The sequence below is a fragment of the Parus major genome, chromosome 2 (genome assembly GCF_001522545.3).
Source record: "Parus major isolate Abel chromosome 2, Parus_major1.1, whole genome shotgun sequence".
Taxonomy (NCBI): Eukaryota; Metazoa; Chordata; class Aves; order Passeriformes; family Paridae; genus Parus; species Parus major.
The window spans coordinates 126,499,364-126,526,510 of record NC_031769.1 but is presented as its reverse complement, the minus strand read 5'-3'; the positions used below and the strand labels follow the sequence as shown (position 1 = coordinate 126,526,510).

At 40.5% G+C, this 27,147-nt stretch overlaps 1 long non-coding RNA gene across 1 annotated transcript; it reads right to left on the bottom strand.

The window, feature by feature from the left end:
- On the bottom strand, positions 1-25,441 carry LOC107216151. The gene is made up of 3 exons (XR_004496167.1): positions 25,362-25,441; positions 24,422-24,510; positions 1-2,266 (listed from the first exon to the last, which is right to left on the bottom strand). It is a non-coding gene; the product is annotated as an uncharacterized LOC107216151 (long non-coding RNA).
- Between the last annotated feature and the right edge of the window lie 1,706 nt (positions 25,442-27,147).

Genomic DNA, 27,147 nt, shown 5'->3' with positions numbered 1-27,147 from the left:
TAAGGAGGAAGTATTTGTCATGAATATCATCTTTCATGTGCCTGACTGCTTCTGAACTGATCTGGAGTAGAGCCCCAGTGTTGCACTGCTTTTAAGAACAGGGGAATCCTGGTTGCCCTGAAAGCACCTAACAGGTCTGAGCAAGACTGACACCAACACCAGCGGAAAAAGCACTTATTGTTCAGGTTCTTTCCTTGGCATTTTTGTTTTTCCAAACACTTTCCCCAAGTCCAAACCCCCAGACTATTATCACCCAGAAAAACAAGACACAATTGGATGTTGATATGCTTTTCTTCTCTGTTCCCTCCTCTAGTCCTTCTCTTCACTCAAATATCTCACATCATTGAATTAGAAATCAGTTTAAGGCAAGCTGTTGTCTTGCCTTTCTATAAGACTTTTTTTTTTAAATGGATAGCCCAAGAAGGAACACTCTAGTCCTCTCACCTTATAGAAGATACATTGTTCCTTCCAACTTTTCAAGTTGGTGACATCAGAGATTCATTTCCCATACCCTGTCACAGTGATGGGCAATGTATATAAATCCATGGCTCTTGAGCTTTACTTCTCCCTTAAGGTATCTACAATGTATCCTCCAGATTGCCAACAGAACTGGAAGCAGATGCTTTGGAAACCATTCGGATTTCAATAAAGGAAGGATTCTTTGCTTGGTTAATAGATTATGTACAGATTTCAGAGGTTGGAGTCATAAACCATAGAACTTGAAGTAACAAAATTCATCTTCATTTAGAGGCTTTCTGAACGATCTCAAGCAAGCAGTTTAGTCTGATACAGAATGTAAGAATTTCTAATAACTTTAAGGAAGTGTGTCTAACTTTTTCTGTCCTTTGGGAAGTAGAATCATCTCACAGCAGTGTTCATAAATAAACTCTCTAAAGGTCCAGAAGTGTCCAGATACTATACAGACATCCCAGAAATTCTTTTGTTAGACCCTCCTTTCCTTTTCTGTGACAGTATGTGTAGGATAAGGAAAATTTTTTCTTCTTCCTGGCTACACCTCTTCTGAGTGGGATATAATGTAAGCTTCTTGGAAGAGTAGTCATTTAGTGGCTCATTAGAAGTGTCTTCTTTTCCAAAAATCTAGAGCCATGCATGGGGCAGGGAGGTCACAAATGATCTGAAGAATCATTATTACTTTTACAGAACCTGCTAAGTCTCCCGTTGTATCTATGCACTTCCTTCTACCCTACCAGTCTGCACTACTAACCATAGCACCCATTTGGCCACTTTTTTCAGAGGGTTTTTGCCAATAGCTATCTGCAGGAATCTATGTTCTAAATCCTCTGAAGTACTTAAGGCTTATTGCTGCAATGCCTGAAAATCATCTGACCAGCTCAGCTTGCCACTAATGCCTTTTGCAGATGCAGAGGGACAGGCAGCAAATACAAATCAAGTCTTACGACTAACAGTCATCAAATAGCTTAAAAACACCCGAGTTTCTAAGATGTTTACAAATTACAAGAGGAACATTTTGAAGAATAAAACTGCAGTCCTGGAGCTTAATACTCACTTTACTATTTCATTACTGCTCCTGTTTTATATTAGCGTACTGAGCAATTTGTATGCGTCTATGGACCTTTTAGTAACACAGACCCAAAGCAATTGCCAAATGTTATTCAGGGCTGCTAATACGTAATAGTTCTAATGAATAATGTTTTTGTTAAGAATGTGGCAAACTGCTATTTATTCAGATGAATTCCAACCAACCATAATGCCTGGGTCTTACTTCTGAGGTATGAATGCAATAATTACCAAACACAGTTCTAAAATACAATTTGTTAACTTGGAGGAGATTGTGAGATCGTGACATACATTTAAAGTGTACCCAAAGGTGCTTTTGGTCGGATTTTTTTTCCCACTTGAGTCTTAGTTTATGCAAGCAGGATCTACACTTACTGAATGCACCAGCTGAGTGTCTCCACATGCATTTCTGCTGCATGCATCGAGATTCAATGACTGAACGTGAAGCAAGCAATAGGGTTACACAGAAGATAAAGGAGGAAATTAATTTTCAAAACTGTCAAATCTTTTTAATTTTTAGGTTGAGGCTCAAAAGTAACTTACGGTGGTTTTGAAAATGTCCTCAGAATATGTCCCACAACCAGCAGGCCTTTTAAGTTAGCAAGAAGTAGCAGTAGAAGAAAAGGTTGTGTATTGGAACTGAAGCCACACAGTTTGCTTATGGGCCCAGGGATAGACCTGCACAGAGCTGCCAAAATCAAGCAGAACCACGAGCAGCAGGCTGAGCCTGTGGGAATAGAAGAATGAGAACAGGGTTCAGGTGTGTCATTGACTAGACAGAATTAAATCAAATACAAAATCCAGAAATTATATATTTATTAATTTTAAGTAAGCATATTCAAGGTTGATGTCTTAGTGTGGCACATTAGATTGACAATTAATTTAAAATGTTATAAAATTATGATTAAAACTATGATTAAAATTATGATTAAATTTTATTGGAGATTAAACAAGAATTAGCACTGACAAATATGATCTAGAACAAAGTAGGTGAACTCAAAAAAAGAATAACTGAAACTAACATATTACTGAGAAACTAACATTGTATGAGCATAAAATATGTTGAAGACTGGCCTAAAAAGTTTAAAATCATATGATTTAAATCTAAATCTGTATCATGTGAATCTGAATTACTTGTATCATGTTGTATGAGTTTCCCATCAGTCAGGACTGTTCAGGACATACACTTTCTTCTGTGTATCTGCAGTGTTTCTGCTGAGCTTGCAGAATTGCAGACATGTTTTATGCTGGCAGAGACTTATAAGCATTTCAACTTATGCACTGATAAGTGCAGAAATTTGCAGCCTCATAACTGGGAGACAGATGATACTGCAGGTGCATTAGTATGAATATAAATGCCACACTATTTTTATCATGACTCATCTGGGAATTTAAAGAAGAGGCAGTCTTCCCTCCTGCAGCTGAGAAAGGCCAGGAAAAAAATCTCTGGAGAATTCAAGCAGCTGGGCTGGAGAAACATTTGGTTTTGTGCAACTTGTAACTTCAAGCAATTTCAAAGCACAGTAAATACAGAGACAAAGGAGGAAAAAGACTTGGGCATATGACTAGTTAGTAAAAGAAGAGTGTTCCAAAAGAACGGATGGGTAGTACTTCTCTGTAGTACTTCTCAGCATGTTCTATATAGCCCTGATCTTTCCCATTATTACTGTGAAGTTTTTTAACAGTAGATGAAATGTTAAAAATAGGTTGGAGTAACTTGTCACATACACAGCCATGGAAGGCAATTAACAGTTGAGGATGGCAGAATCTACTTCATGGCAATACAGACAACAGCATCTCTGTGGCTGTGATCCTGATTATGCTGATGCCAGATCTTGGGATCCACAGGAAGAATTTGAGTTTAAAAAATGTGCACAAGTTTTTGAGGAAGTCATGTGTGTCTGTGTCCTGAATCCTTCTCCTGATTGTTTGACGTTACTCTCTCACAACCCATTAAATCAGCACAAGTGAGGGCAAGCAGGCAGGCAGAGGCAGACAAGAGACTGGTGGGAAGAAGATGGAAACTTTTAAAACTATTTGTGCTTCTTTAAAAATACTGTGTGAAATGGCACCAGGGAAGACCTGATCTGGAGAAAGGAGACATCTACATCCCCCTCCAGGAAAAGGGTAGTGATCTAGGCTTAACTTGGAGAGTCTGTGGCTCTACTGATCTTTGTTGCAATGAACCTTTGTGACAATCCACTGAGTTAGAGAATGCTGTCCTCACCAGAAGAATAAATGGTCTCATGGTGTCCAGCCTTGCAAACCAGAGTTCACCCAGACACAGCTGTGGTCACGTGAGCAGAGTGGAAAAAAGACTTAATTTTAGCAGAAAAGGTCAATTTTTGTGCATTGGTTTTGTATATGGGTGCAAAAATTACCCTCTCAGTCATATATAACTCCAAATTTTACATTGCATGTATTAGTATAAACTAGTCAGAACATTTTCTTGCTGATATTTTAAAATGGGAATTAATAAAAAAAAAAATCTAAAGGACTGATAAGCAAGCTATTGGTGATGAAATTTTTCTCTCTCCCTTTAAATACACACTCCAGCATGGGCTGGGGGCTCCCTCACAGCCTGTCATGCCCCACTGCCCCAGCCAGGGACAGGGCAGGACAGGGGGCAGCCTGGGCAGACCCAGCCCTGGGCATCAGCCACCTCCCTGGGGCAAGTGGTGGCCAAGGCTGGGACAGGAGCTTAGGCTGTCTAGGATCACCTTCCCATGCCTCCAAGGGAATGGAACAGCCAAGGCTGCTCTGTGTCTAAGCCAGCCCTGGGCTAGTAGCCTGATCCCCAGAGGAGGATGCTCCCAGAGCCCTCACAGCCCTCTCAGAGACAGGTAAGGATTCCTGGGAATGCATTTCTTTTGCTGAGAGGATAGGAAGGAAAAGCCCTTTTGATGTCTGTGTGATATTTGCTCTCGTGATCCATGCCATCTCAAAAGAGTAGTTGGAAGACTGAAGGGTGGTAATTGATAGGGCAGAAAACATGGAAGAAAATGAGAGATTGATTAATTGCCAAAATCATGTTGCCATGAGCCCTGGAACCATTATTGTACTGCAGCTTCCAGTAGAGGTCAATCCCTCATTGCAGTAGCACCTGCTGCTTTTCAGAAGATTGTAGAGTGATGTGATTGGCCTGTGTCATATGTGACTTTTTTTTTTTTTTTTACATCAAAAAGATGAATTTAGTAATGCCTTAGATCTTCCCTAACTTAATAAAGGCCAGGTGAATTTGGGGTATAGATCTTGGCCAGGGAAACACCAAGGATATCTATTTTTCCCATGAAGGTGTGACATGCCCCTCTGCATACTCTCTGCACAGGTTTGGCACTCTAATGAAGCAGCCATGCTGTCTTCATCCTAGAGGATCCCACTCACCACCTTCTTCAGTGTTCCCCATTCAGCACACAGCCAGGTCCTCACACAACTATCTTAGCAGACATCATTCAAACTATGTACTGATCACATCTTCAATTCTCACAAAGCTCTTCTTTCTGGTTCTTCCACAGGCATTAAAAGTGCCAGTTGTATGGCTGCCACTCCTGCAATTTAACCTCTGAGGAACTGAGTCACAGGTAAGTGCAAGCTCCTTCCTCTGGATGAACACAGGAGAGGATGAGGTCCTGATACTTCAGATGGTACTGCAATTTTTAGTCCACAACCCAATCTCTCATGGCTCCAATCAATCAGTTCTACCTGTGTGAACACTTTGCATCTCTCTTAGCCTGGCCTTAAGAAATGTGCACTAGGAGACCAGAAAGCAAGGAGCAAACAGGTTAGTGAGACTCGGAGGAAAATAAGGTTTTATGTGGATTGCCTAGCATCACAGAAGAATCCTGGCCCATAGATCCAGCTGTCTAAACTTGCATCGCATTGAACTGGCAGAAAATAATTTCTTTGCTGCAACACATTCAATCAGATTCCCAAATTCTTTAACAAGAATTTTCTAGGTAATAGCATCCTCCTTCACTGCAGCATCATGACACCAGAGTACCTGAAACATCATCAAAGTGTACACACAGTCCAACAAAATAGTCTTAGATGCAATCTTAATATAGAAGGTTTTAACTTCTGAAGGCTAAAAATTGAAACTTATTTTTTGGATTTTGAAAGGCCTAGTATAATTTTAACATCTCATCTAACAATTTTAAGTTGTTAAAGGAGTCCTTGTAAAATCTGCTTTCTTTGGTAATATGCATGCTATTATTATGTTCCACAAGCAAATTAAATGTGAAGGACCAATTATACACTGCCTTTTATGTCAGTGAGTAGTTTCCAAGTGTGGGAAGTGTAATAAGCACACTTCTTTCTGAGAGGGGAGTTTTAAGTAGTAGTTTTTTACATCCACTCCATACTTATATTTCCTTAGTGATTGTGAGTAGATAAGATGAGAAGAGTCAGGACCTATAATCTCAAAGACAGAGTTTGCAATATTCACCCATTTGAATGTTCTTTCTTCAGTTGTGTCCGGTAAGACAAGAAACCTGAATTTGTGAGGTACTGAAGTGAAAGCCATCTAATGAATGAGAGAGATTCAGCATAGCAGGATTCAGGGCTTCTTGATACCACCTACACCAACAAGAATTTAAGACTCACAATGTGAGTCTGGTCAGAACTAATAAACCAATGGAGAGCCCTGGGTGGGCTCAGCCCCATTGCAAACAAGGGAGGAAAACAGCTGGTGCCTACAGAAATGGCAGGAGAGAGTTGCAGTAGGGCTGGAGGCAGGACAGAGAGCCTGCCCTGCAGGGATGTCCCTGGCAGCCTGCACACAGTATGTGTGACCGAGGAGCCACAGGGAGCTGTTCCTGACACTCCATCTGCCAGCAGCATGGTGGAGCTGCACAGTGAAGGAGGTACATCCTCCTAACACGCCAGGTGTGAGTCAACACCTGCATCCTCTTTGAAACGGTTCCTCCTTCTCCGTGCCACAGAAAAGTTGTACACAATGTGGAATATGCAGAGTGACAGCGGTTGGCAGCCGCTTAAGCCCAGGCAACTATTTCATCATTAGTCTGAGTGCACAGTCATGCAAACGGATCACGTTTATTGCTGATTTTGTTTACACTTCTGTATACTAACGGGTTTTCAGCCAAGAGTAACTCCCTTGTTCAGACCCAACTCATTTGCAGCAGAAGTGATCCTCAACCCTGCTGCATCTGTGTGCACCCTTGCGAAAACAGAGGGTGGGTGGCAACAGCATTGGGAGCAGTGCCAATCTTGCCTTGCCAACATGGATGTATACTCTAAAATATCCAGAGCTAATGTACACGGCAAACTGTGGTAAAAAGGACAAGCAGATGTGATTTACCTAATTGATGACCTAATTAAGATCTGAAGAAGAGGTGGGTGATTTAGTGCTGTTGGAAAACAAGTTATTGAAAGGATTGAAAATTGATATAAAAGGTCTCAGTGGTGTTTAATAAACAGAATTCACTCAAAAATGTTTTAAAGTGTTCCAGGCCTCATTTTCTACAACAGCTCTGCCAGACTACGATCACCATGTTCGGTAGAGAGCCAAGAGAGCACAGCTGGGGTGAGTGGGGGTTGCCACTTGCTCTCCTGTGCTTGATGTGATGCCATCCCTTAGACTGTGGCATTAGTCAGTAGACAAAACAGCGTGCAACAAGTCTTTCACTTCAGTGAAACTCCCATGTTCATTATAACATGTTTTGTCCAGCAATTTCCACTCAGTCGCATTTTTAAGTGCATCAGAACGAGTCATTCTGGGATGGATGAGGTTTAAAGAGCTGAAAATTGCAATGCTGAGCCCTGAGGTGATCTTCCTGGAGTCTACCTCCTATTTGCTCATTTGCCGCTTTTTCATTATTTTTTTTTTCTGTTTCCCACAAAAAACTTCTGGATCTTCCACAGTGTAGTCAAATTCTAGCCATCAGTCATAGGGTGGTGTTGCACCATGAGGGAAGCCAGATGTCTCTAGGCCAACCTTGCTCTTAGATTTCTAAGCCAGATATTTGGGCCGGGGAGGCTGGGAAGAGAAAATTTCTGCTTGATTGTTTGGAAACTCAGGAGGTTTTTTTCACAAATATGGTCTTGAGATGACTGAGGAGCAAAGGCACCATGTAGGTGACAAGGAAGGATCTTGCACAGTCTGAGTCATTTAGCAGTTTGCCCCATAGGAAAGGAAATCCTTCTGTCCAGGGAATCCCGCTGGTGATGGGATCACTGACAGAGCTACCTTTGAAGTCAGCTTTGGTGCCACAGCTGGGCAAGGGGAGTAAATGTGAGTGACAGCAAATCTAGTTTGCTGTGTAAAATGATCCTACTTGCAAGTCACCTCTCATTTTGTATCTGGATAGCTCATCAAGCTATGTCATGTTCATATCATGCTTCTGTAGAGAAGGGATCCCACACCTGTGGGATACTGCCTTAGCCATCATCAGCAAAGAATGATCATCTCTTATCACAGAAAGGGAGATTATTAAAGAATCTGGTTTCCTAAAATAGAGTCTGCAGGTGTTTTGCAAATCCAGCTTCCCACACAGACACAAAGGGTTTGATCCTTCTGGATTGATTCAATCAAATTTGACGCAGATGCAGGGATTCAAAGGTAATTAACATCTTCAAAAAATATGAGAAGTTAAGGAGAGAGCCTTTATGAGACAGCCATGTGAAAACAACCAAATAATCTATTCTGGACAGAGACTTCATGATTCTCTTGTCATGGGGGTGGGGGGGGGTGTGGGGGGGTGCGGAAACCCCAATAAGCAAGAAACAATTTTACCCAAAATGTCAATGAAAATAGCACCTTCTTAGATACCAAACTGAATCATAAGACATAGCTTAGTAGAAACTCTACATCTACAGCTACTGTCTCCAGTAGCTCAGATGTTCACAGGACAGTTTGTTCTCTGTGGGAAGCCTTCTTCTTTGAACCTGCTTCCTCCACTTGGTCAAAAAAAAAAGTTTTAATGATCTTCCCAGTACAGTGCTTGTTTTTAAAGACTTGGGGATTATTGCAGGAAAGGCCTTAAAAGGCTGAATAAAAAAGATGTTTTGCTGATGGTTGAAATTAGTTCTGGTTTAGATTGATTTTATTTTAGGTCTTTGACAAAGAAGTCTGAAATACTTAGATGTATTTTCTTGTACATTTGTAATGGAAAATGAAATACAGTAAATCTGTGAATAAGCATTATCCAGTCCTTGTTTTATAAACCTATAGAGATCTAGCCCACAAAATAAATGAGCACAATATCACTGAGTGCTGGACTTTGTTCAGAGTTAGGAGAAAGATGTAAAGCCATAATGATACCTGCTAGCTTAAGTAAGGACATTAGTATCCAGCCAACAATATTATTGCCTTCTCTTCTGCACCCTGTTTGTTTCAGGAAGCCTGTGAAGTTCTGATCTTCAAAAATGTAGCCTATGTACTTCCGATGGGAGGGAAATATGCAAAAGTGTTGATGTGGCTTCATCATGGGTTTTGAAGTGAACCAAGGTGTTTATTTTGTTCTCTTGCTATTTGTACACAGTTGAGAACTGACCTCATTCAGCACATTAGAAATGCCACTTTTCAGGTGATTAGAAAGATTTAAACAGGAAGCAGGGTCTTTTTTTGTTGTTGTTTTGGTTTAGTTTTTTTTTAAGACATCAGTTACTGATCCAACATACTCTTGATATTGGAGAAAAAGGAGCTGGAAAAATTTTTATTAAATTTTCAGGTATAGGTAGAGTCTGGAAGGGCCTTGGCAGCTATGTCTACTCTCCTCTCTGCTTTATCTTGGAGGTGCCTGAGGTACTGAGGATACCAAGTGGCTGACAATGGGAATTGCTGAGATGCCATAGGCACCAAACAAATTCCTACCTCTAAAATTCTGGCAGAACTCCCCAAGGAGGCAGCAATCAAGCTCCCGTGGCCTCCATGGGTTAGCACTGATGCTCCAGCTCCAAAAATCAAGGTTTGGCCCTCCAGTTTCTGCCACTTAAAACCCCATGAAATCTGTTTTGTTTCAGCCATCACTCTTGGCTAGACTATGAGTCAAATTAGGATTTTCCATCCAAGCTCTTAATTTGCTTCCCGAAGAACATTGAAAGCACTAAGTATGTACTTTGGATAGATACTCATGTACTAAGACCTCATAGACATTATCATCTGACACATTGCACAGCGGGGCACACATCTCCAATGGCATCTTCTAGTCCAGACATAACATATCAAAAAAATCTATAGTAATTGTCCCTTCAAACCAGAACAGCTTTCCACACATCCCTAAGATCACCACAGCCAGAACTCAATGGATCTGAAACCCCTCAGAGTGCCCATTTTCTCAGATTTGGAGAGATTTTGAATGGTGCAGGTCATATTGACTGAAGCTGTGACTGCCTGGACAACAGAGGATTGAGGAGGTATTAAAGGGAACAGCCCTAGATAAAAAAAGGTAGCATTTCAATAACACCTTATCTCTGCTGGAAGTCAAGCACATTTCCTCCACACTCATCTCCAGTGAGAACTACCCTGGAATTTTTCCCCTTGAAACACTAACTAGTGTGCTGTAAGAGAAAGCCCAGTTGACTTTGAAGTGGTAAGTATGCTTAAATTTGCTGCAGGCTTCAGTACCCCGAGGGTCCTAAGACCTACAAATTATTTTTATTCATTTAAAATGAAACAGAAATAACAATAAAAAAAAAATCAATACAGCTGAAAAAAAGACATTGGAGATTTTTGTAACCCACTCACTCTCCCTACAGTGTTTTGTCTTCAACCTAATGGGATCTCCCTTATCTTTTCTTCTGGAAAAAATTCTGCTATCATTCAAAGTGAAGTAGAATTTGACACATGGTCTGGAAAAGGGAAAAAATATTCCTGCCATAACTGTGTCTGTTGTAAATTAGGACCGTTGGTGTGTTTGTTTGCATATTCTGCCAGCAGTGTATATGGAGAAACGCTCCAATGAAAGTGCTGTCACAGAACAACTTATTACTGCACCACAGGGTACGACTGCAGCAAATATGCTGTGTTTCACCAGCCCCAGGAACACTGCAGTGGAGACCCTGAGTTACACTCTGTCACACAAGAGAAGCGTTTAGCTGGTAGCCTGTGCTGACATTCGTGCTTCTACATCTTCTGCACTGTTACTTATATTTTAGGCCTGCTGGGGCTACAGAGGAAGCATCTGCCACACTTCTGTCAGACACCCAGTTACTCTGCAGGAGCAGCACAGGCTGACCCATGGAAGCACAGATTTAGTGTTTGGAGGCAATTTTCTTTGCAGTTGGTGGAAACAGGAAGTCCAAGGAACAATGTGCTGTCCAGCCATCTTGCATCAATAGATGAAATACTGTAACACTGTTGTTCAGCCTATGGTCACCTCTGTGCTATTCAGCTAAATATTCCCCAAAATATTGAAATATTTCTGGGAAATGCTTGTCACCGCATATTTAGTTTAAGTCCTTCCTAATCTTCATACATTTTCCCCACATTTCAAGTGTATTAGCTCCTATAGCAATGAGATGTCACTGGCATGGGAGAGCTCAGCAGCATTCATAATAAGCCTTATTTAGGGGGAATTATAGACTCCATTTACAAAATAAAACGTAATTTATACTATGGTTTGCCAAATAAAGAAAGTGTATATGGGCCAGGTTTGGATCTGGTGATGTGGGTGGGAATTTTGCTACTGCCTTGAGCTGTATCCAGTATGGTCCTTATGCTGCACACCATATGTCTAGCTAACCACCACACAATCTCTCACCCCAAACTGCTACCTCCTCGATTTTTTTGGAAGAACATCTACAAAGACAAATTCATGCAAAGTACCTTCATTGTTTATAAATAAGACTAAAAGCATAATTATTTTTAGGAGTTCTTCAGTGATAGGAAAATCTAGATTTCAGATAGAGATGCCAGATGATCTAGTCATTGATTTCTGAAAAAAGATTTCTGCAGGTACTGCACTCTGTTCTGTTTCATGTCTCTGCACCCGCCTCTCACTGACTCCTGGCTGCCATTTTAAAGAATAGTATGGAAATTATTTCAGACATGTAGAAGATGGGGTGTGATTCAGTTCGAGATCTCAGTGGGCTGCAGGGATGAAATTGGCGATTGTGAAAAGTCTTCCTACACATTTTCCATATATTTTACATGTCATCCCACAAAAGGAATGAAAATAGAAGAGTCCATTTTACCAAAGCTGTGAGAAGAAGAGTATAGAAACCAGAAAAGTGAGTAAAATATGCCAGAATGCCTCCATTTCACACAGCCATTCCAGAAAAACCTGGGAGTAGTCACCTTCCACACAGAATATTTCTTAAAACCTCTGCCACTAATCCAATTCCTTCATCATGTATCGTGTGCAATCAATCTACTCAGCACAGAAAAATAATTCATAAAGAACAAGATAACTTCCTAAGAAAATGCAAGTCTAAAAGTGGAATCAATAGCCAATGGTAATTTAAAAAAACTGGATTTGGGCTTGTGTGAACCAGCAGATCAACATTACTGGAGTTTAGAAAAAGGTACTTTCAGAGTAGATTTGAAGTGAGTGAGGGAGTTGCCCCATGCAATGCAATGAGGAAAGACTTGGATAAAATAAACCTGATATATTGATTTAAAAGGGAATTTCCTCATGAGACCCATTTTACACTACATTATTTTGGTCATTATGGAACTCCTGATGCTCCTGTACTGGTAAAAATAGTATCTTTAGACAAATACATGGAAGTGTGTGAAGAAAGGCATCAGAATGAATATGTGAAAAGGACTTTATTCTGCAACACCCTCAGATGAAAAACACTTCCTGAAGCACACTGACATCTTAAATCCTCTCTGAGCTAACTTCCAGCATCCTACTGGAACTTCTAGGATGGGGAACTCTATATATGAAGGCAACCAAGGATCTTATGGAGGGATCATATTAAAGCTCTAGAAGCAGCATGTGTTTGTCAAGATCCAGCTTTGTGGTTGCAAAGGGTGCTAAATTTTAGAAATTCAGTGCTAACTAGGGAAGGCTAGAAGAAGTTTTAATGTCTTACATTAACTTTCGCCTGAACTCTATTCAGCTCTGCCTGACTCTTTATGCAATATGGGACATATTGATATGTGTCAGTTCTGTCTGGAGGGATGTACCAAAAATATATCAATCTTGGTACATGATGAGACTGAATTGAATATTAAATTGTTATTCTACATAGGCAACACATTGCCTAGATTGACTCACACATACAAAAAGAAATGTATGACTTAATTTCTGTGCTTTTTATGTAATTTTTGTGTATTTCTGTAATTTTAAGAATCTGGTCTACTTTCACAGCTGAAGTTTGTTTCTTGTGAAAGAGGAACAGTGACATCCTGTGGTTCAACTATAGTAAAAACACGTATTTTATCTCTACCCATTCTTGGATGTATTTTCTCTTTTTCTATATAACTTAGCAAGAAGAGAATATAAATTTTGGCTATGAAAAAAAAAAGAAAGGAATAGATAACACTTTACTTGGGCAATAATCTCTCTGTATATGTAGGATTACAGACATGAAGAAATTAAAGACATTTAATAAATGTGATATTTTAGCTTCATGCTAATCAAAATAGAGTTATTTTAAATTATTAGAATAATAATAATAATAATAATAGATAACTTAGAAAAATACTTAACAATAGGTATGAAAAGTGGGTTTTGAAAAACAAAGTATCATAATGCCTAGGATTTAAGCCTTTCTTTCACGAGCACCTTTTGGACTTTGGAAATACTTTGATTATCACTATTACCAGAATGTATTTGAAGGAATAGACTTTAATCACAATATGATGGCATGTCTCCAGGCTAAGCTGAGAGCACCAGCAAATGTAATAACTAAGCAAAGCATGGTCATACTCACAAATAAAAAAAAATAAACCTGATATATTGATTTAAAAGGTAATTTCCTCATGAGACCCATTTTACACTACATTATTTTGGTCATTATGGAACTCCTGATGATCCTGTACTGATAGAAATAGTATCTTCAGACAGAGATGTAACATTCTCAGAAAACATACCAAAAATTATATTAACAGAACTTTACAAAGGTCTTACAATAGTAATGTAATAATTTTATGTAGAAGAAAAGAACTTTAGAACTCCTTGCATTTGGAATAAACTTAGTGTCATATATGGTGACACCCTGATGAACTTAGGATTTTATTTTCTTATCAGACGTGTAAATCAGAAAGATTTTTCTGCACTTGTCTTCACATGAGGTTCACACTCTAGATTTTCTTCCCAATATATTTTGCTCCATTTGCACATTTATCAGTTGTGAGGTTGTCCCTTACTTAAAATTAGTTTTCTTTTATTAAGATTCTCAGAGACAGTCACTGAAGCTGTTACACTACAGCTCTCAAGTTTCTGCTACAGCTCTTGATGTGGCAGCAATACAAAGAGCAAACGTTCTCCTGTCCTGACTTCTCAAACACAAAGGGCCGAGTGGATGGGTGACAGTGATGAAGAATGAAGTTGGAATAGAAAACAAACCTGTTCAGACAGAGAGGCTGAAATGTGTTTCTTGAGCATAAGTGATTTTCTCCAGGGCTTCAATTTCACTACTTTTTTCCCCTTCAATGCAAACAAACCTCCAAAGCCAGAAATGTGTTTACAGGAAAGAGGACACCTCAGTGTGATGTCAATATTGTGCATGATGCAGAAATTCATGATGGAAGACAAGAATGCCAAGCCTTAAGCTGTAAAGAAAGCACTGCTGACAACAGATTATTTCTTGCCTTTCTTTTCATTCAAAAGGTATGTACTCAGATAGGCACTATTTTTTAAATATAAAGAAAAAAGAAAAGTCAATCCCCACATACAGCACAGAAATTGTTCACTGAAATTGCTAATTTCAGAGACAAAAGAATACACCATCTAACATTTGCATGTATTTCATTATGTTTGACTGGCATATGGTGATCCATAAGCTTGCTGCTAATATAGAGCCTGTGTTTTTTAATTAAATTGGTGGTCTTAAAAAAGGTACCTAGTCTCCTGAGTAAGGTATAATCTTTTCAATTTTGAATATTGCATGGTCTCACACCAGCACTGCAGTAGTCCTAAAATTGCTTCAGCCTCTAGAAGTTGCTTCAGAATAATTTTTAAATATAGGGTTGTAAAATTATAGCAAAGGACAAGGCAAAACTATAAGCAGGGATTTCCCCAAAGAAAAATGAAACAAAGAACAGCGCAGGCTATAATTCAAATTGTCAATTAGATTTGACTCAGAGGACTTTGAAAATTAAGTTTTTAATTTCTATATATTCCTTCCACTAATCTGTTTGTGAACTTTAGACTGTCAGCTGAGAAACAAAAAGAGAGAAAAACTAGACTCTTTTGAACCAGAGATTTAATAACTCCCCCAGGCCACAGTGCTCATTATAAAGGGAATGAAGTGCTGGTTCTTGGGCAACAGAGCAAACATCTGCATCCTGAAACAAGCCAGGTGCTCTAAATCAGGGCAAAACCAAGGCAGCCCAAGCAGCAAAATCCGAGCATGTCCTCTGTCTCTCCAGCCTGCCTGAGTCCCTGCTATGATTGTGTCTGCAGCTGGAGCGACCTCCCAACTGAATAAGCACACCTGGAAACACTGATGGGCAGCAGCTGTCTGGCACCCACAGCAAAATTCCCAGCAGGCATCAGGTGTTTGCCTGACTTTTCCTAGGGGAGCTGGATGCATGTGCACTGTGCAAGCTTTAAAATGTCATTGTTAGTTTGTGTGTCAGTGAATAACATTTAGGTCTTGAATTGAAATGACAGGGGAAAGAAACATTCTGCAAGAGGTTCTGCTATTGGCAAAAATACTGCATTTTTATTGTGAATTTCCTTTCTGTAAATCTTTCAAGCCTCTCTCCTTGTGAACAATAAAACTGCTGAAAACTGTGCACACCTATCACGATAAGCAATGCATCATCTCCTTTACATTACCTTTTCCAGACAGTATTTTACCAAAGTACAGAACTGATTTTCATGCATTTCTTCAAATACTTCTGTATAAGAGCAGTTTACATGAACTGCTTAACTGCTCTGTTTTTCTAAGTCTACTTTTGCTCATCAAAACCGTATAGTACCTCCTTCCTGACTCCTAAAATGAAGAGAAGCTTTCAAGAGAATCCCTATAGGAGATGCCTATTTACACAGGGGTTTGTATACCTATATACTTTTTAATATCAGCAGTGCATGTGTAGGAGTATTCACATCCCTGCAGATATCCTCATGAACAAAAGCTTTCACACTTGAATGTTTGCAAGCCAAAGGCAGAGCAAATGCCACCAAAGGCTGCTTTTATGAATGGGGATCATGTGGTTTTATTTTACTCCAAAGGTTTATGCATCTGGGAGCTATGTTGCATTGCTTGAATGGTGCATTTTTGCTTTGATATGATTTCATTCTCAGCTTGGTCCAAGAGTCATGTATTAAACACTTGCTTTCTTTCATTGTTTGTAAAAGACATTGGTTTTGCTCATAGAATACTATGTCCCAGTTCATAAATGCACAACAGGTATTTTACAACTTCTAAAAAAATCACCTTTTTGGTAAATCATACGTAAGAAAGAACATTTCCCATGTGTCTGGGTTGTCCCAGGCATGTCCTCTTTTTACCTCCATAATGAATCTTAGGATGTAGGAAGTCCAAAAGCAACCAAAAATCCTACAATGTGTACACGTGTCATTTTCCTGACTCCCCTGGTAGTTTACAGACTCTACAGATGACAGGGTAAATGCAGTGTGTACTGGATCCATCTGACTGCCTGTGTGCACAGCTGCACAGCACATGCAGAGCACATCAGACATGCTGAGGTTGGGATGCACTTCCAGTTCATGTGTAGGCCACCTGGGTGGTTCATGCACACATACTTCTGGCCAGGAAACCCTTGTCACAAATACAGCAGTCCTAATCTAATCCAGGAGCAGATCTGGAAACAAGTGCCAATCACCACAATTCTTCTGCTTCCTCCCTCAGGCATGTCTTTGGCATTGTGCATCAGAGATGAACTCCTATCTGTACACACTGAAGTCTTACATTTATCTGTTTTGTAACGTTGCTATTCAAAAGGTTTCCCACCTTTCCCAATTTTAATTTATTGTGACTTTAAAATGTGATAGCTCTATATCATATTTTAAAGGTGCCTATATGAAAGGAGATATTTCATGCATTCATTTTCTAGAGACTGTGTTTGGCATTCCCAAAAGGGGTTTGCAACTCCGTGTTCCTAACTATCTGAGGGATAGCAACAGCCAGAAACCCAATCCTTGTACACGAGCAGACATGGTTCTACTCCTGCATCCAGAGCCCAGGATCAGTCACAAAGCATCAGTTAAATGCAACATCTCCAGCAGAGCGTAGCTGTGTGCTGGCAAAGGCACTCTGAAACCCTTTGCCACACTGAAAGCCTCCTGTAAATGATTTGGCTTGTCTTTGACCATTTCACTGGATTACCTGATATAAACACTAAGCATTTGTTGCTTGCTGTAACACAGTCATCTCCAATTAGCCATCCACAAATTAGTGGTCAAAGTAAACTCATGCTTTGTTGGTCTTTTCCTCTGGTTTTGTGTTCACTGATGAGAAGAACTTCCTTGTTATGGATGGATGAGTTTTTCTCAGAATTTCTGCTTTTTCTCAGGATACTGTCTACAAAATTGGATTGTGGTTTAATGTGACCTCAGCTCTGGATTTCTGTCCTGTAAAAGAGGTTCAGATTTGATTTAACCTTTGCCTACCTTTGCACATGAGTTTTGGATGAGACTTTTTTTTCTTAAATGGTATTTAACTCCAGATTATAAAGACATCTTTCAGCCTTAGAGTCACCTAAGCAAATATATTTGCCAGAATTACAATTATTCATCAGCCTTTCCAAGAAGTAAGTACCATAAAGTGTGTGGCACTGCACCTAGATTTGTATCAGCTGCTCATGTTACAAATTTAATTTTTAAAAACTGTATATGCACATCCTTATAAATATGCAATGTTTTCCAAAAAGAATCATTCAGTGTGATGCAGCTTAATAAGCACTAAAACAGATGATATTACAGTAAAATTGCTGCAACTCATCCTACAAACTTAAGAGCATTGAAAAGCTAGAGCTATCAAGGCAACCTTGACTGTGATCCGTATCTCCTTAAGTCACTTGTCTGTATTGCAATGGACCATCTGATCACTGTCTGTAAGTGAAAGGTCTGTACTACAGTGTAAAATGTGAGTTCTCTCAGAGATGATTGTGATCTCAGCATGTGCAGCAACGGTAGTAAGTCAAGGGATAAAAACCAAGATGTTTTCCTTCTTCTCCTGGCAGCAGAGATTTGGAAGCTTTGGTAATGTTATTTCAGAGTTAAGGGTAGCCTCAATAGCTCCACCTCTTTAGATTTTCATCATTGCTAATGCATATTGATCAACAACATGGATATTTTCTGGAGAAGGTGGATCTGGTACGGCAGGAGGTAGGATACTTTAATGACCCTGATAGTACTGCTGGTGAATACATAGTGTTGGGAAGGTAGAATTAGAAAGAAATTATAAATATGACTCTGTAGCCAGAAAGGCTAAGGAAGAAATACAAATGATAGCACGGTTTGAATAATTCAAAGAAACCTGGCTGGTACGCCAGAACACATTCTTTCCTGCAATAAAACCAAGCTGAGACCCCTCTTCCCAGCCTTATAAGGAAAGGTCTGAAGGACCCTGAGATAACTAAAAATATGCATAAATAGAGATTTCTATAGGTCGCACACAAATGTTACTGTATTAGTATACTTAGAAAGATTGGTTAGTAAAGGAATAGAATATTCAAATGTATAGGTTATATAAGCAATTGTAAAGGAGAGCTCTCTCTCTTGGTTCTCTTGGTCTCTCTCTTGCTACTCTCTCTTGCTACGCTCTCTTAGCCCTCTTAGCTCTCTTGACTCTCTGGCTACACTCCCTCTCTTTTTTCCCAGCTCTCTCACTTATGTTCTGTCCCTCTCTTTCTTAAGTCTTGAGCTCATGTATTCATATTGTTCTCTCCGAGCCCGCTTTGAGCTCTATCTGCTGGCTCATAGCAGGCTCCCTCTCTCTCTCTATCCCACGCCCTGAAATAAACTTCTAACACCTACCTCGATTATAGAGGTCTTTGCCATGTCTCAGACCATCCCCAGAAAGCATCTCCTACAACAGTGTTGATAAAACATCAGAATGATTATATTTAAATTATCCACTCTATTTTAATGTAATTTGTGTCTGAATAGCAAAGATTAGTTTCAGGTAACACCTAGTTTTATAAGGAAGTCCTCACGAAGTTCAGCAAGGGCACGTTCAAAGTGCTGCACCTGGGAAGGAACAACTCCATGCACTACTGTATTCTGGAAGAAACCTGGAAGATTCATGGAATAACTCCATGCACTCCATATTCCACAAGAACTCTGCTAGACATCAGTGTTGTGAAAGGGACCTGGTGTACTGGTGGAGGTGGACACCAAGTTGAACATGAGCCAATAATGTGCCCTTGTGGCTAGAATGGCACGTGGTAGCCAGGGCTACCAACAAGTCAAGGGAGGTGATCTGGCCACTCTACTTGGCAGTGGTAAAGCCACACCTGGGAGTGCTGGGCCCAGCTCTGGGCTCCTCAGTTCAACAGAAATATGGACATACTGGAGAGAGTGCAACAAAGGGCCATGAAGATGATTAAGCATCTGGAGCATCTATCCTATCAGGAAAGGTTGAGAGAGCTGGGACTGTTTACCCAGAAGAGAAGACTCAAGGGAGACCTTATCAATGGCTACAGGATCTTTTCAGCAGTTCCCAGTAACATGACAAAAGGCATAAAGGGAAGCACAGGAGGTTCCCTCTCAATGGCAGGAAACACTCTTTTACTGTCAGGATGACCAAGTACTAGCACAGGTTGCCCAGAGAGGCTGTGAAGTCTCCCTCTTTGAAGACATTCAAAAGCTATCTAGACACAGCCCTGGACAACTGGCTCTGGGTAGCCCTGCTTGAGTGGGGTGAACTGAACTAGAGGACCTCCAGAGGTCCTGCCAGCTTAAGCCAACCTGTGAATCCGTGATTTTGAAAAGGGATGGAAACTTTGCCATTTTTAGTGTTCCACCATTCATTTTAATCAAGTGGGGCTGTTCCTAAGAGCTGTAACTTCAGGAAGGGACACATCAGTGGAGAACAATTTTAAGAAAGCTCAGGTCTCCAATCCCTGCAGCTCATGACCCAGCAGTTACTCAGGCACACACGAGGACCACTGCAGTGTTTTCCTCGCTGTTGTTTCTAGCCCTCATACTGCTGGTGCGCCTGTTTGCTCAGAGGAAAGAGCAGCACTTATGCACTGTGAGCACGATGAGAGTAACCTGAGGGAATGGGACCCCAGAATAAAGAACATGCTGTTTCACTTAGACACTTTTTCAGGAAAATGAAAAAAACTTAAAACAACATGTATGCCATCGAAGCAGTTTCCTTTGGATTAAAAACAGAACATTAGACACATATTTAATCAGTTTTGTTGTCCCTGGGGGTGTTAATATTTGGCACTCTCCCCTTTTCAATTAAGAGCTGGTTCTCTAGTTCTTAAATAAAACTAGTCAGGAAATTTCCACAAATGCTTTCTCATATAAAATGCATTTTCTGCAAAACTAAACTTTACTGCAAGGAAACAATAATATTCCTTGAAGTTTCTGAATCTTCACTGGGCAACACTGGCTCCAAGAAAAACATTTTGGCTGGTTAAAATACTTCAACCCAGATCAGTTAGACCTTACCTCATGGTCACAAAAGTCAAAAAAATGTCTCATAGCAGTTTAGTTCAGATAATACATGCTCCAGCTTTTTTTTGCAAAAGCTTCCTTGTCTGAGTTACACTATAGACATTCCTGAAGCTGCAACATCAGACCAGGTCCAATTGAACTGGGGACCCCAAACCACAGAGGAAAAATAGGGATGCTGCATTTGAACTACAGTTCCCGTGAGGAACCCAAGTCCCTCTGAAGTCCTGACCTCAGAATGTTCAAGTAAATAAATCAAAACAAAACAATTTCATTTGGAATTGTTAAGAGATTTAACTTTAGTCAAAGAAATTGAAAGCATCAGCTGGAATGCATTTCAACTAGTTCTATAAAAATACTGATATTGTTTTCCCCCTTAAAATACAAAGGCAAGTAATGTCTTGGGGTTGTTGTTCTACCTTTCTGTGTGAAGCAAGATGTAACAGAAACCTGGCCTGATCCAGAAAGTCACCTCCCAGTTTGCTGAAGGTAAGGATGAGCCAACATCTCTCTCTTTCAGTCTGTTCTCCTGAACACCCCAGAGCACAGCATTTTATTCAATGTCCACACACTGAGTGAACTCAGTAATATGTGTGACTAAAGTAAAACTTGTGTGAACACAAGTCTCCAAAAAAGCATTCAAACTTGTTTAGGCAGTATTACTGGGGTTTTTTTGTATTGTCTTGCAGTAGTTTCTTGCCATTGCTGATCAGTGCCTGTTTTATGCTTTCTTCTGACTTCATGTGGCCAGAGCTTGCAGCCATAACTCTTGCTGTGGCCATATCTGCTTGATTAGAGATTACTTCAACATCCACCTTTTCACTTGAATAAACACACTATGCTTCCAATCTGTGAATGGAAAGTAACTTCTCTAGCTCTCAGATAATTTTGTTTACTCTTTTTCCTAATTATCCAGAACTCATTTTTTTCTAATTGCTCAACATCTTGTTTAAAAAGCTGACTTCAGTCCCGTCATGTTGTCACACTAGTCTTAAAACGCACACACAGGAGAAAAGTAACTCCTGATTTCTAGTTATCTTACCTGGTTCTATACCTGGAGACTTCATAAGTCATCTGGCCTCAATATCATGGCAGTAAATTGTCATGAACTTTAATGAGTTTCCATGTCCTTTGTCTTGTGTTCCCCGCCTTACAGCTACAGTTGCTTTCCAATACTTTCTAACCTTACTAGGGCACTCTTAACTTTTTATATAGTACTACAATTCTCCCTTGACGAATTTACCACACAGGAATAAATTTAATATATTCTATGATCCAAAAAGTAATCTGAACTTTTACTTTTTCTTTCATAAAGTATACAACTCTCATGAGAAAAGAGAAGTTTCTATTCTTTTATGAAGAAATGTTGATATGTCCATGCTTTCTTCCCTTTCCTCATCCCCCCCCCTTTTTTTAAAAAAAAAAAACACAAAAGCAAAACACACAGAATACATTCAGATTAAATGCTGGTGAACATAAGTTTTCAAATTCTTCTATTTTTTTCCTTCCTCCCCCCCTTCTTTCCTGCTTTTTCTCCTAGTTAAATTCTCATTCCCACCCCCCCACCCCCCCTCCCTTATGTATCCTTTTTATTTATTCTGAGGCTCTGGTCAATTCTGAAAGAAGTGGAAGAAGCAAAAAAGTCTGGAATGGTTCTCCATAGGGAAAGCAGAACCTGTGTTCTACTTTCTACTTTGTTGAAAGAAAAGGAATGAGTAAGTACAAAATATATAGGACTTTACCAAGAGACAGACTAAGAAAATAAAATCCATAAGCTCAGAATTACTCAAGCCAAAGAAACGGGGTCTTGGTTGTAGATCGAGGTGGGAGCAGAAAGGAACACTGTGAATTATTTCCAGATGGAGACAAACATCTCAGTGTCCAGAGGAGCTCAAAGATAGCAAGAGGACAGGAACTCTCCCTGAACTAACCCTTGAAGAATAAATACCAGTAGATGGGCTTGCAGAGCGGCTTTCTGGAAGGGGCTCTAAACCTATGGCAACCCCTGACTGCACCTCAGTGACCCCCAGAGCAATCCTCTCTTAAGTTACTGACAGCAAGAACTCTTTCCATGCACTTGCCAACCTTGAAATACAAGACAACTCCACTTCCAAACTTTGTTCCTTAAAGCCTGGGCTCTAAAAAAGCCACCAAGAAAATTCCCATAGATTTCAGTAAATACAAAATTTCACCCATTGTGTATTTGTGCTGTACCACCATTAATAAAAATTCTGTGAGCACATTCAGTAACAGACGAAGAATCTGTCAGTCTCCTTCTATTGTCCTTTGTTCTGCATCTGGCAGGGATCAAAACCAGCAGCAGGGTCTCACTAGTTAGGGGGAGAACCTAACATTGTGTGATGAAATACACACATGCAAGGCAGTGTTCTTGCATACCTCCTTTTCAGCTGAAACAACACAAAGTTGATAGATAACTAAGAGTGACACTCCGTAGCTTTCAGTAATCAAAGTATTTGAAAGAGAAGGTGATGTTCCCAAATTTTTCCATGCCATGCACATACAAGGACCTATCCCTCTTCACCTAGTGTCATCAGGAAGTGTCTCTCCAGAATTTTTATACCAGTTCTCTTGTACATCAGCTGGGAATCAAACTTCTTTTGTTTGCGCTTTTGAATTTTAAAGGAGGAGCATACTGTTTATATGTTGACTTCATCTGTGTGTGCATCTGTGTGTAAATCTATGTAGAAAAGCTTAATGTAAAGCTTGGAGTAATCATTAGAATATTAGGCAATAGAAACAAAAAATCTACTCACTTCCTTCACTTCACTGAAAGAAAAGTATGACAAGGAGCAAAATCCAAAGCAATACTTGACCCTGGTTTGCTGGATGCTGGCTCTGAACTGTCAGTGGCCATTACATCAGATAAGGCATGCGCCTAAGCCAAGGTCTAAAGCATTTTAAGACCAGGAAGGTAAAAAGAATCAGGGCCAGTGCAAGCTTTAAAAGTCAGCAAAGAATTTTAAAGCCATATGCTGCTTAACAGGCACCAGGGTAGAGGGAACGTGAGACTGGAGAAATATGATCTGCAGATCAAGTCCTAGTAACAATTCTGGCAGCAGCAACATTCAAAACCATCTGCAGCCAGTTTAGCAAACAATCTGGAACACCACCAGGAACAAATTAAAATAGTCAATCCTGGAAGTCATGAAAGTCTGTATGAACAAGAGCCTGAGCAAAAGAAATGGTGTTTTCATGAGAATATCTTGCAATATTCTCAAAAAACATCAAAAGATTTTTTTTTTTTTTTGCCCTCTCTTTCATGTGAACACAAAAAACTGAAAGGAGAGTCATATGGGTAGGCAGAAAGAAAAACGTTTCAGCACTGGAGCTCCAAAGCAATCAAAATGCCACAGATTTCACTGGCAGCAATATTAATACAAGTCAGGAAGAGTCCTCCTGTATACTGCAGGGCCTCAGACCCGGATATTCCACTACACTTTGCAGCACATGTTGAGTGCAGGAGCTGGGAAGCAAATGTGCTGAGAAATCCCACAGAGAGGGGTGTGGGTGAGAAAACTGGCTAGCATATGCCGTGCTCCGACATGCAGCAATTGAACTCTCACTACATGGATCTCATTGTGCAACACCTCCCCCAGCAAGCGAAAAAAACCGGTGCATGTGTGTAAGAGGTTAGGAGTTTAGGATGCAGTGCCAACAGGAAACGGAAAAGGGGAGACAAGTAGAAAAACAGGCAGTTACGGAAAATGCAAGGAAACACAACTCCATTAATGCTGGACAGCGAGCATCATGAATTGTCTGGGGTGAAAACAAAGGCTCACACACTGGATGCAGCACAGTCAGGGACCTCTGTTGTGGACTAGATCCCCTCTTTTGGGGGAACTTCTGTCTGCTAAGTTTCACTGCAGGCGTGAGAGGCATCTTTGCTGCTCTAGCACCATGCCCCGCTCTGCTCCAGCAGAGAGAGCAAAGGTCTTCCCACCTACTAGCGCAGCTCACCCTCCTTTTTAACCTAGGAAAGACAAGAAGGTTTTCAGTTGTGAGTTTGTCTGGATTTTTTTGAATCAAAAGGAAAGCTGAAATCAATCCAAATCCCTGGCACTTCAGATTCCCACTAGTTTAGCTGAAAACCAGGAGTTATTGGAGAGCTCTTTTCACAGAGCAGTTTGACCCACCAGCACAGATGGAGATGCAGAACATACGATCTGGGCCAGGTTCTTGTTCAGATACTGCAGGGTGTGAACAGGCGAGTTTCATGCAGTGTCTATTAAAAAGGAACATTAGCATGGTATTAGCTTTATTTTTGAGCAGCCAGGAGAACAACGTGAGAACAAAAAATTAATTTCATGTTAATCCTGCTGACTCTTGTTTTAACACTCTACTCTTAGCTTTGTTACTCCAGAATTAATAGATATTAAAGCAGAATTGTGTCCACTTTAATTGCAAGTCCTATCTTCTTTGGCTTTGACAGGCAGGGTGAGACTGAACCCTTGGTCCCAGTCCTGAGGAGGGTTATGTTCTAGGGTTGCTGGCATAATGACAGAGCTGTGATGGAGCTGGCTCATTCCCAAGCCCTGCTGCTCCTTTACTTTGCCCAGGAGATGGGTAGTTAAGCTCACAGCAAGTCAGGGCTGATCTCACACTAGGTGACTGTCTCACTGCCATTCTCTTTCTGATTATTTTCAATCCAACCCTAAACCTACAGTCAGAGCAAAATAAAATAGAATAAAATGAAATAAAACAAAATATATCAGAAAAAATATAATATAAAATAAAATAAAATAAAATAAAATAAAATAAAATAAAATAAAATAAAATAAAATAAAATAAAATAAAATAAAATAAAATAACAAAATAATAAAATAGTGATGTATACCCAAGAAAACATTTTCTGACATTCTGGGGCAGAGGAGGGGAAGCCAAGCAGGCACCTATGAAACACCATAGCAATTTGTGCATCGAGGCATTTTTTAGTGCAGAGGGTGACAGGCAGCACTCCGGGCTGATGAAGCTCACGATAAAATCCACGGAGAGCATTCCCTGGCTCTTTAATTGCCCTTTCTAAATCACTCTTGGTACGGATTTGGGAATTAAGTGGTTTAATAGCTGACTCACCCGAATGGTTTTGATGACGGCTTTATTTTCAAACGAAGGGCCCGCAGCGCGGGGCCGGGCACGGAGCGGGGGCGGCTCCGGGCGGCGCCAGGAAGGGCCCGTGCCCCACACAGGGCTCGCCGGGGCCGGGGCCGGGCCAGAGCCGCCCGGGGGAAGCCGGGGAGCTGAAGGGGCCGTCCCGGCACCCTCATTCACAGCTCTGCGTGTGGCAGGAGCCGCATACGGCTGGTGACCGCGGCTTTCAGGGGCTGGGCAGCTGCCCGAGCCGCTGCTGAGGGATAGCCCGCAGAGCAGTGGTAGAGTTTGCTCAAGCCGTTCCGCCCGGGGGAACGGAGACCCCGACATGGCCAATCCTACTGAGCAAGGCGGCAAAGACAGGTGTAATAATAGAAGGCAATTTTTATTCTCATCTGTATCCCAGCTCCTCATTTCATGCCCAAACTTCGATCCATCCCCACGGTAGCAAAGCTACCAACAACATAAGCCCTCGCCAGCTGGGGTTGATATCAAAGTAGAACCAGAGAGCAAGAAAATGCCTGGTGAAAGCCAAAAGTCCCTGCCCTTGTCCTCCCCTCCTCACAGAAGAAGTGAGAGGGATGCGGTGCTCGGGCAAGGGGGAACCTAAACTTCATAATCTGTCTTGTGTCATGTATGATCAATAGGAAACCCCAGATTCATCTCCAGGCCCCCAGGGAGGAGGTCATTTAGATGCCTCAACTTGCCAGAAAAGACCTGCTTCTGGAGGTCTTCAAAGCCCCTCATCCTTTTTTGTCACCTCCTAAGGGAATACAAGCGCTGAGTTTAGCAGCACTGTTTCATTCGGTACTCATAGCACAAATCTACACTTGGCAGACAGTGCCAGACCTATCATGCACCCTATTTTGCAAAATATTTTTTCCAAACTTTAAAGTGCCTTATTCATTTCTATGTCTGTTTTTCTTTGAAAGTACAGAGGACTTGAAGCCAACCAAATAAACTTGTGAAAACAGAGATGAGTGTAATTTCTCATGTTTTCTGTAAGGCTCCCAATTCACCATAATATCTAATAGGCCACAGGAAAAAAAATATTTTTCCAAAGCTTCTAAATCCCCAGTAAATTAATTAAAGAAGTAGAAATAAAAATAAAAATGCTTAATCACTTTTACCCAGTATTACTGTATCATCATTAGGACAGAAAGGCCCAGAACTTTGGAAAGCTAGTAAACCACAGTATTTAGAGCAAATCCATGATTTGTGAGATATAACAAGTTCTCAGGGGCAAGATATAAAATGAAATGCAAAAAAAAAAAAAAAAAAAGAAAAAGAAAAAGGGTAAGGAAACCACACCTAAAGCTTTTCCCATTTTTATTGAATAAGATATCCTGCCTACAGCTTCAGCACAAGATGGTCAACATAAAAGAAACCTGGGTTTTCTCACCTCTTTTAAAATATTTGTACTTTCATGTACTTTCTTTATATGTTGAGAAAGGATGAATGAACCGTGGATGTTTATAAAGAGCAAATGGATGACCAGGTAGGATTAGGCAGGGCTGTACCTCAAGAAGAGATTAGAAGGAAGATCCCCCACCTCTTTAGATATACAGAGAATTCAACACTGATGTTAAGAGATAGTTGAGATTCTCTTAGCCACAGCAGAGGGGAACTGGAAGTCCCAGCAGGCAATTTGTAGACAAATTAAGTCAACACCCAAAAACACACAAGCAGGTGATTACAGCAGGGATACTCTGTGTTCATAGAAAAACTTCATGACTCTTGGGTGAAACTCTGAGGCTGAATGTAAAAAAAA